The sequence below is a fragment of the Cupressus sempervirens genome, chromosome 4 (assembly GCF_028749045.1).
Source record: "Cupressus sempervirens isolate cs-2001-9-10 chromosome 4, ASM2874904v1, whole genome shotgun sequence".
NCBI lineage: Eukaryota > Viridiplantae > Streptophyta > Pinopsida > Cupressales > Cupressaceae > Cupressus > Cupressus sempervirens.
Window position 1 is genome coordinate 867,741,199 of NC_143121.1, and position 12,333 is coordinate 867,753,531.

Below are 12,333 nucleotides of genomic sequence, written 5' to 3' on the forward strand. Positions count from 1 at the left end.
TATCTTGCATAACCACTAAAAGTTAAAATTTGATTTATACTTTTTTTTTTTGTTTTTTAAAATTTTTTTTGGTGATCCCACAAGTTAGGATAGCGATCTTGTAGGTTTACGATCTCGCGAGTTTTAGGACAGCAATCCCATAGGTTTACGATCCCGTAGGATAGCGATCCCGCATGTAGGAATGCAAGGATAAGGAGCGGGATAGCGATCCAACAAGCTTTAACAACATTCTTGCAGGTTTGGATAGTGTTCCCGCGGGTTTAGATAGTGATCCCGCCAAACACAAAACTGGTAAAAAAAATTGCAGAAAGATGGGCCGCGGGATAAATGACACAGAGCGATCTCCCGAAATAGCGATCCCGCAGGCAAATTTTTTAGTGTTCTCGCAGGAGAATTTGTCGGTGAGTTTGAGAGGTCAATGATAAGTATAGATTTGAAAAGTTTGATAGTCAATGATCACGTTCCCACGGGAAAAAAAATTGGCGGGTTTGCGTTATTGCCGGAGAATAGCCGTGTTCCTGCGATCGTGGGATCGTGATTTCAAGGTTGCGGGATCGCAAAATAGCGCATTTTTCAAGTCTCAAAAATGAAAACCGATTATATGGCCTAGGGAACAATTTTGAAAGGGGGACTTACGTACCTGCAAAAATATTAGCAAACCTTTTGCAAAAACACACAAGCAAACCACGTTAAATTTGATTAAATATCACAAAAAACTTAAAAATTGAATAGATTGGCCCAAATGCGGGGTCCCACCAGGTGTGCCAAAATGTATCACCTAGTTTAGTAGCGTAACATGAATACTAGCTATTATGGAAAGCATTAACAATACTAAAATGAGTAAACATTTAAGATATGACTGATTTGTTATGACCACAAATGGAGGCAAACCAAGAATAGTAAGCTCCAAATGGTATAACACAATGATACAATAGATTTGTCCCCGATTTAAGGTATGTGTGCTCACAAGTATAACTCATGCTTAGATGGATGGATGGAGTGAATGAGGCAAGGTTTCAATAATGGATTCATGGAGTGATTCCAATATTATAATGGTATTTTGGTAGTTTATGAGCTCTCAAAATAGCATTATAACTTTGCATGGAAGGTGGATTATTTTAGTGAAGGAGGGAGGTTCAATTTATAGGCCAAGGGTTGGAGGAATGGAGGGCCAAGATGTCAGGATGATGAGATGGTGAGGGAGGGTCAGGATGCACTGAAAAGGGAGCACAAGGATTGTGCTAGTTTAGCACCAATAGGGAGGTGACACTTGTCACAAGGAGGATGAGTATAAGAGGATAGGATAAGGGTTGGTCAAAGGCTTGATGAGGGTGGTTGGGTATGTAAGAGTCATGAGTGAGGATGGGAGAGGTGTAAGAGTCATAAATGTTGGAGGGTGAGGGGAGAAGATATTTGTTGACTTTGGCTTGGGTTAGCAAGTCTTAACCCATGTTTATAATTGTGCACATGATTAGAAGAGGATTAGGATTAGCTTAGAAGGGGGGTTAAGGGTGAGTGATTTGGCTTTGATGGGATGGGTTAGTTAGGAGGCTAAGTGAGGTTAGTATGGGTGAATGGGTTGGATTAGGGGTTAGGATAAGGTTTAGGAAGGCTTTTGGATTTTAGATATTGTATTAAATGTTTTATTTAATAAAATGGGGAGTATGGAATTAAATTGAATAGATTTAATAATTTATTCAATTTAATAGGGGAAGAGGGATTTAATTGATAAATTGATTTTGGGTGATCATTTGATTTTATCAATTGGACTATAGTTAATTAAATAAATAAATTAACTAGGAGATGACGACTAATTAATTAAATAGTAAATATTTAATCAATAATGTCTTAGGAGATGACTAAATATGATTACCTATTGATGTAATCAGATTTAGGTGTCTATAGTTCCAACCCTATTAGGAGTTGTAGAAGGCACAAAGAACCACTATCCAAACAACTTCAAAGGCAAGATCACCAAACTCACTATCTAACTAATTTGTGTATTATTCCTTGCAGAATAATAGAAATGTATAACTCCTTCTCTATCCTCTGACCGAACCAAACCTATTCTGATCTCGATACTAGATCACCAACTTTGCATCCAATAATATCTTGGATTTCTTACTTGCATTTACTGAACACTTCACATATCACACACTTGAATTACTTCAACACATCCATCATCATAAGGAAAATAATTTTCCTTTATTACCATATCCTCAAAATAATTCCTTGAGTCAACTTTGAGGATTTCTCAATTAATAATAATAGGACCTCATTAAGATATTATAAAACTTTACATCTTTTCACAATTACAAATTACTATAAGCTCGTGCAGTGTTTAAAACTTCTCACACATGCAACCTTAGACCTTGCACACTCATTGACGTCATAATTAGGCTATCTTCTATCATTTTCTAACTGCGCTCATCATGATTCTATCTTAGTTAAGAGATACAAATCAATCATTAGGGAACCACTTGTAAGACACTTTGTCTGCTTACTATATTCTATAAATCAATCACATCTACTGCATGTCTTCAATTCTCTTCATGCACACTTAACCAATTAATCAGAATGCAATGTAGAACGCAAAATTAACTACACTTTATTTGGTCATCAATACTTAGTCTATATGACCTCATTCTCTGTTTGCTACTCTGTTAGTCTTCATAGAAATAATACTATGTTGACATCAATAAAAAAAGTCATGAATGCAAAATGTCAACCATGCTTACAATATCCCCAAGTGTTCTAGTAATGCTTAGGATAATCCCTAAAGGAATACCATCAGCATTCATGCTAACACATCTTTTATCACAAAGTTATCATACAAATAGAGATATAGAAAGTCCACTCAGATGTCATTCAACATGGTTTGTCCTGTTCTTGCCATCTTGAACTATTTTAGAAATTGTGACCTCATTTCATTGCCCTACCTTATTATGCATTCAATTGAAGACAACATCCTCATGGTTAGGAAGAAGATGAAGGATGGAAAACCTTATAATGTCCTCCACCAATCTTTTATGTCTAAATTGTACAACTTCCACAAATCCCTTTTCCCTCCCCATCCTATCAATGTCCAAATTTTTTCACCTAACCCAACTATCTCAACCTTGAACCCTCAAGTCTCTGTTAAGGTTGTGTCCACTATGGAAACTAAATGCCCTAAGCCCTCCCTACCCCAAATGCTTAAATAAATTAAAATGGAGAAGGATATTCATATTGTAGATTTTGATGTGGAGATGGAAGGGGGGAGAAGGCGGTCCCTTAGGAATAATAATAAACTAATGCAAAAGGATACAAAGACCAAGCATGATTGCCCTACTATTTCAAATTCTATTAGTACTGATGATAAAGGGGGGGAGTTTAGCCTTACTATTGGCCACTTAAGCCATATGTCTCCCATGTTTCATATACCTTCAAGAATGGTACCCTTGATAATTCAAAAAATGATGGGAAATAACGAAGACCCCTTCACCTCCCCTTCTCTCCATCATGTGGCAAAGATAAGCAGTGGTAGGACAATGACCCCCAGGTAACCTCAAAAGGTGAAACCTAGACCCATGGATGAGTAGTCCACCCTGGAGAAGATATTTAGGAAGCTAGAGGAGAGGCATGAGGTTATGAAATATAGGTTTGATGATGTGGAAAAGTGCACAATTTGAGTTATGCATTAGATGGATTTGACTCTTCACATGCTTCATGCTGAAAAAAAGGGCTTACTATTATGGTGATGGTGGACACCATTTGTTCCTTATAAAAGTTTCTGGATAATGACTAGTTGCAGCTACTATTAGAAAAGATGGAGGGGAAGGAGGAGAATAAGGAGAGCTAGCTCTCTGTTGGTTTAGAGATTTTCATTATGCTTTTTGATTAAGCACTTGGCATGGGTGGAATTTATTTATGGTGCTTTTCAAGACTCTTCATAATTACTAGTTTTGTATATATTATGGTTATGGCTATTGGTAGTTTTACTGTTAGATATTGGGATACTCTAGTTTGGGGATATTTGAAATTAAGAAAGTGGGTAGGTTAAATTTTTACTATATCCAAATTTAAGATGGTTTAAAACATTTTATTTTTGGGTAAGCCATCATTTTTGGATACTTTTTAATATAAAAACATGGGTTATTCTTACAAATATATGATCATAAAAAACAATTGCAGTAAGAATAGGAAGAGCATAAGAAAAGAGAGGAGATATATTGGTGGAAAACGTCTAGAGAGACATGGATTAAAGATGGGTATAGAAACAAAACTTTCTTTCATAATACAAACCAATTAAAAAAATGACACTAATACTATTTTCTCTATTCAACATGCTAACACAAGGGACCTCATCTCAAATGCAGAGGAAATTAAGCAAGAATGGCTAAGATTATTCACAAATCTTTTAGCACCTCACTCTCAAGCCTCCTCATGTAATTCTGATTTTCAAAATTTGAAAGCCATCTCATCCCTTATATGAAAGTTTAAATTTTGAAGAATTCAAAGATGTGGTCTTCTTCCTCCATTCAGATGAATATCCTAGGTTAGATGGGTTTACAACTATATTTTTCCAAAAGGCATGGGTGTAATAAATTTTGATCTTTTGTTAGCTATGGAGGAATCTAGAAAGGATGGTGTCATTCTTGGTTATTTTAATACCACTAATGTTTCTCTTATTTAGAAAGTTAACCAACCCAATTATTATTTTTGATTATAGACCCATTGCCTTATGTAGCACCATATACAAGATCTTTACATATCTAATTTATCTTTGGTTGCAACCATTAATAGTTTAGTAGGGAATTTTTGTGCCTAGATGAGAAAAAATTAAGCATGTAATAGTATCTCATGGAATGTTAAACTCAATTTAGCAATATAAAATCCATACTTGTATAGTGAAATTAGATATGATGAATGCTTATGATAAGGTAAATAGTCATTTCCTACATGAATTCCTCTTCCCTTTCATTTTTTTTTCAAAAATGGTGCAAGTGGTTTATACAATCCATTAGAGGGGATATTTTCTCCATCCTCATCAATGGATCTCCTATGGATCAGTTCAATAACACTCACAGAGTCTTGCAAAGAGATCTATTATATACATTCTTGTTCATAATTATAGTAGAGGCATTAAGTAGATCAATCTCAAAGGCTTGTGATCATGGTCTTTGGAAAGGAACTACTATTCCTAGAATTATTCCATATGAATTATACATTCATTATTACACATGATACACTATTATTTGGGTGGCTTCTACATTAGAAACTCAATATATGAAAAAGGTTATCCAATTATATGAAACAACTTCTGAGCAAACAAATAAACCCTCACAAATCATCTATTTTCATGTTTAATGTAAACGTATAGTTAAAAAAAAAGATTTCTTATTTATTGATCTTCCAAGAAGCTACCTTACCTAGTTCATGCCCATGAATCCCATTTTTCATGGGAAGTAACATATGTAAATTTTGGGATTCCATTATCGATAGAGTTAAGGAAAAACCTTTCTCATGGAAAGCTCGCTAGCTATCTCACTTAGGTAGACTAATTTTCATAAAATATTGCCTTGGACTATGTCATATCAGTCCTCAAAGCCCCTACTTCTATCATTAAAACACTTCATAAGATCATCTCCAACTTCATTTAGAGAGACAACATGACAAACAAGAGAAATATTTCTCTAGTCTCATTCAAGAAAATGACTCTTGGTAAACTATTTGGCGGTGTGGGACTCTATGATATAACCCTAAAAAATAAAGCATTTAGTACAAAACATGTATGGTGAATGTACACATGCCACTCAGCCCTATGGGTTAGACTAATACAATCCAAATATTTAGATTCTCTCAATGGAACATAGATCTTTACTGTGCAAAATCCACCATATGGGTCAACTTTATGGAATTTTATGCTTCATTTAAGGAAACTTTTCACTTCCTAGATTACATGGTAAGTTCACAGTGGTGAGGACATAATGTTTTGGATAGAGACTTGGTATACTTTTCTCCCATTAGTGTCTATTTGGGAGCTTAGGACAATTGTTGATTTGGTATCATTAATTTGGGGTAGAAAACTTGTATGCATGCTACATTGAAGTAGTTCAAATAGGAACTAATAAAGCCAATTGAAAATATTTTCTGATCTTCTTATTCCTCTTTCTCACCAACATTTTTTGTGTGATATTTAATAGACACATTTTCCTCTCAGACATCTACGATGAAGTTAAATGGGCTCCATAAAATATATGGTAGTATACTGTAAAGTGAAGTTATGAAGCTATATAATTAATATAAAATGATATTTCCTCTTAAAGACCCTTCATTTTTTGCTGGAATAAACTTATTCCTCCCAAAGATGGATGATTTTTATGGCTGGCTTTATAAAAGAGAGCATTGACAAGTGATTGACTTTCTAGACTAAATACCTCTAATCCATTTCTTTGTGTTTTATATAAAAATAGAGTGGAAGAGTCAGATTACCTATTTCATAATTGTAATTTTGCTCAAGATTGTTGGAGTTTCATTCTTGCAAATATCAATTTGAGCCTTCCCCTCCCAAAGTATCTCTAGAATCTGCTACAATCTTGGATCTTGTTGTATCAATCTTCTTTATTTGGTTCCTTGTGAACTATAATTCTATTGATAGTTGTATGTGTTGACATGTTGAAGGCCAATGATCATCAAATTATTTTCCCTCCAATAGTGTGTCTCTTAGTTTCATGAGACCTCTCATATGTAATGTAATTGGAGCTTATTTATATGTTGCTCTTTCTCATTTGTAAACCATCTTTTTATATTAATAAAATACTTTGTATTTTGGATGTAGCCACATTTGTTGTGAACCAAGATAAATCTAGTTTCACATTTCTCTCATTTAATTATTTATTTATCTATTTTTATTTTCACATTCAAACATTTCGATTGGTATCAGAGCACAAGTGGTATAGATTGGAAATTGGTGTTGAATTTCTAGGAAAATGGAGGATGCAAAAATAGAGAAATTCATAGGCAAAAACTTCAGCTTGTGAAAAGTGTAGATGCACTCCTTGCTAATCAAGCAAGACTTATCAATCATAATCAAAGGAAAATCTAAGAAACCAACTGCGATGATAGATGAAGACTGAAAAATATTGATGAGAAGGCAATGTCATCAATCTTTCTCTCACTATCACAAAATGTTTTGTTCAATATTTTGAATGAAAAGACAAGGAAGGAAGTTTGGGACAGACTTCAAAGCATGTATGAGATGGCATCAGCTACAAATAAAATCTTAGGAAGATCTACAAGATGAAAATGAAGGAAGGAACTGCGATGTCAAATCATATAAATGATTTGAATACTTTATTACATCAAGAAACCTTAGTCAATATGAATCAAGATGATGAATCCAAAGCCATCATCTTATTGTGCTCCTTACTTGACAGTTGGGATCCTATAGTTAAAGGAGTTAGCACCTCAAAATCCACAAAGACAAAGCTGGTATATGATGAAGTTATTACCACTTTACTTAGTGAAGACATGAGAAGGAGTAACAAAGACGCTTCATCTATTGACTTTCTCACCATGGTCATCACTAAGTGAAGGAGAAGAAGCCATCATGGAGGTAATAATCATTGCAATCAAAGTAAATATAGATCACCCAATCAATCAAAGTCAAGGGGTAGGAATGGAGAGTGCTAGTTTTGTGGTAAGTTTGGCCACTCAAAGAGAGATTGTCGAGCTTACAAGAAGGCACGAGAGAAGGTGAGGAAAATTGAAGCAAACATAGCTTGAAAGGGATGAAAGTGCTTTAATTCTTTTTACAAGTGACCCCAAATAAAATTCTTGGGTGATAGATTTTGGAGCCTCTTTCCATGCCACTTCATGTGTAGATTGCTTCACAAATTACCAAGAAGGACAATTTGGAGAAGTATTTCTTAGAGACAATAAATCTTGTGAAATAATTGACAAATGTGACATTATGTTGCAACTAGAAGATGGAGGTCAATGATTGTTAAAGGCCATTTTCCATGTCCCCAAATTAAGTTGAAATTTGATTTTTGTCTCTCAGCTTTTTGCTCAAAGATATCATCCTTTCTTTCATCTAGATTCTTGGAAAGTCACCAGGGTTTGAGGATTATTGCTAAGGGCAATAAAGTTGTTAGTTTATATCTTTTTGAAAAATCTACCTAAGTAGACGTTGCTATGATAGTTGTGGGCAATGATGTGGCAATTTGGCATCAAAGATTAGGCCACATGAGCAAGAAAGGCCTTGAGGTAATGCTCAAAAGGATTAACCACCGAGTCTCCAAACAAAAAACTTGGAGTTTTGTGAATATTGTCTTTATGGAAAGCAAACACGGGTCAACTTCTTGAAAGATGGGCATGACATGAAGGCAAAACCATTGGAACTTGTGCACTCTAATGTCTTCAGTCCTATCGAGGTAAGTTCTTTAGGAGGTGCAATTTTTTTCATTACTTTATTTGATGATTGTAATAGGAAAGTTGGGATATATATGATGGCCAATAAATCTAAATTTTTTTCTAAATTCAAAGTTTTCAAAGCTCTTGTTGAAAACCAAAGAGGTCACAAGATTAAATGCTTGAAAATAGATAACGAAGGTAAGTTTTGTTTGTTGGAGTTTGATAATTATTGTGTAGATAATGCTATCTGAAGGGTGAAAGTTGTTCCCTACACCCCTCAAGAAAATGGTGCAACAAAAAGGCTCAATGGGACTATAATTGAGAAAGCTTGGTGTATGCTTTCAAATGCAAGTTTAGGAAAAGAGTTTTGGGCTGAAGCCTATAATACAACCATGTATCTAATCAATCAAAGTCATTTTCTTCAAGGATAAATCTCAAAATTCTGGAAGAGGAGTTACAAGGAAGAAGAGTTTCATACTCTCATCTTTGAGTCTTTGGTTGTCAAACATTTGTACATGTCCCTAATGAGAAGAGAAGAAAGTTGGATCCCAAATCATAGCATTGTATATTTTTTGGATATGGAGAAGATCAATTTAGCTTCAGACTTTGGAGTTTGACTAATAAGAAAATTATTCACAATAGGGACATCATTTTCAATGAGACTACCTTTCCCAATGTGAAAGAACATAATTCAAATAAAGAGTATATCCCTCTACTTGACATAGCTAATAATGACAGTTTTCCCTCTCTCTCCCAAGGAAATACTACTAAAAATACTTAGACTATTCCCTCTACACCCACCTCTATCTTAATACCTCCATTTCAATCACCCACAAATTTAAACACTACAATTTTAAAAGCCCAAGATAGTGACAGTGAATAAACCAAACAATGCCACAACACTAACACATGTCCAATTCAATCAAATATGTGTAATGAAAAGAAATTAGATGATAATCAGGTTGGAATTAGCATTCCATTTGAACCGTATGGGCCAGAACAAAGGATTTCAAATCCCTTTCCTCAAACCTCATCTATAGGTTGGATCAAAGGGCATGATGTTGGTAATAAATTGCAACATGTGGAATCTGAACAACCGTGGGACATTTCATTTTTTAGTTCCATGTTTGCATTTTGTACCTTGTTGTATTTTGGTTTCGAGAGATACTTTGATACTCATGTTTGAGGACATTTGAGATGACCTGATGTTTAGATATTATTATTTGATTACCAGTATCATAGATGTTAGATGCTATGTTGTTCAGTTTGATCATATCTACATGATGATGCATATTAATGTGACATGATGCTTTATGATGATATCTAGTTATTTTGTATTCGGACATATACTTTTTTTATGATTATATGTTAGTCTTATTGGATTCTAGATACTTGGATTTAATGCTATGGTTATTTAGTTCATTCTTGTTTTGTAATGTTTTATGATGTAGCGAGTGATTTAAATATGATTAAATAAATTTTTATTTAATGTGATTTAATGCATTTGTCACTTTGGCTATATTATTATATGCAATTTCACTTGATCATGTTGTTTAGTGTGCAAGATTTATATTCCTGGCAGTGGCATATGGAGTTAGTGATTTGGTTGTTCTTACCTAACAAATGTCATCCTTGTATGGTTGACATATCTTATTTAATTGATTAAGTAAACCCTTTAGTGATTTAATAAATTCAGATTCATTTTCATAATGTGATTAGGCTTGTGAGTGTGTCTATGCATTTAGAGGTTCACATTGTCACAAAAGTTATTGTGGAATTTTGTGATTTAATAGTTTAAGGGAATTTTATTTTTATTTTAATTATTTTAATTTCCAACATCTTTGTCATAGTTGAATTCCATTTAATTGGAATTTCTTATTTTTTTCTGGGTTGAAATGGGGTTATTTTAGTGGGTTAGTTAATTTCCTAATATTATATTCCACTTTTAAAAGTGAATATATATCCCAAAAGGGAATTATTTCCTCACTTCTCAGTTGAAAAATAAGAATTTGGAGGGAAAATTCTAAAATCCTCTCTGGAAGATTTACCATTCTGTTCACTATAGGAGCTACAAGCATGGGATCATCATGAGGTTGAGCTCATTGGATCCAGCTTGGCGAGATCTTTGTTAGCCAAAATTTTCAGCGGCGGCCATGGGGCAATTATTTTTATCATGCACGTTCCTATTTTAGCCCTTTTGCCTGCAAGGTAGGGCTTTTCCATTTTATTATTTTTGCTTCATTTGAGAGTCTGTTTCTGGTAGCAATTTGTTTGGAGGCAAAGAACTAGTGCTCCACTCTGTTTCTAGAAGCTAGTTCTACTCTGTTAGATGGGTGTTGGCTCCTAATTTAACAATGATTTCAACTACCTTTCATAGTGCCAGAAACCTATGGATCAACTACAAACCATTATTGGTACTCTGCAAATCATAATAAAAGGACCAATTAACAAGACATTAAAGCCTCCTCCACTTTGAACTCTACAAAATTCAGATGGGTTTACCTTAGGAATTTAGATCTATACTCTTCTATTCAAGACTATAACAAGAATTCTAGTGACAATTGATTTATGATCCTTTTTTCTTCTAATTCAATGATCTTGAGAGACAGTAACCATCTATTTTACCAAAAACCCTAAGTCTTATTGAATCAAGTGTAGGATAACATTTTCATGCTTATTGAACAAAAATATAAATATTGATTGATAATTGTATTCTGCATCATGTAAAACATTCCACTCAGATTAAATCAAAAGGATGGCCAATGCCTTATCCATTGAAATATAACTAACAGAGATCATACACCTACTTCTGATCCTATCTCAACACTTTGTGCAAAGATCTATCTATATTCATGTCCATACCTCATACTTATCAAATCTTCATTTAAAACCATGGTGTTCTTTCACTTTTCATTAAGCATTTACATAATCCATTAGATTACCAACAAAAGAAAACTAAAATATAATTCAAAGAGAATTACAACTAAAACTCAATAAACTTTTCTATCAAAATTTTAGAGAACAAAATAGAATTAAGAGAAGAGATAAGATTTGGGATGAAATTAGCTCTCAATATTTGTATTCATTTTCTTTGAAGTTTATACAATTTAGTGATTATCTCTATTAAAAAAAACTCAAAAAGACCAGCAATTGTAACTTAGCATTCAATTTTGGAATTGATTTATAGTTTGCATGGAGTGACTCAAAACTTACATATGCTCATACAACAATAGAAATTCAGTCCCTCCTCTAGCCTTGGGAACTCACTTATATAGTGTGAGATGCAACAAGCTACGAACATATAGGAAAAAGGACAATTGTCCTTAGCATAGAAAGATTTACAAAAATGACAAAAGCTGTCACTATCACAAAAAGGACAAAATTTTGTGCTTGTTTGCCTCTTTGTAACAAAATGGCTTCCTCATTGATTTTCATGTGGTGGGGCCAATTCTATTGTAGCAACTTCTTGTTGATCCACTGCATTTGATGATTGACCCTATTGTATCTACTGCTCTCCAAGTTGTGGGACCACCTAGTTATCATATTGTGTGTTATGTTTTGATATCTATATATCAATCATAATTGGTTGATCCTTTGCTAGATCATCAGTTTGAATAGTCATGCAGTTGGTTGCTCTTTTTCTCTCTCATCTATTCAAACTGCTTTATCAAATATTTGCACCTTTTTAGTGGCAACTGCTTTGTCCACACTCTTTGTTTCAACTATCATCTACAACAAATGTGTTGCTGGTGAATAATTTGCTATCCACTTGTCAAAAAGTGTATCATTAGGCCAGTTAAAGTTTAATAGTTTTTGTTCTTTCTTTAGGAGCTTTCTTCCTATTCTCCTTATATCAACAAAATCTTGCTTGAAAGAATCAAAAAATAGTTGTACTTGCATAACTTCCTCAGTAGTTCTAGAAAACTAGATATATTT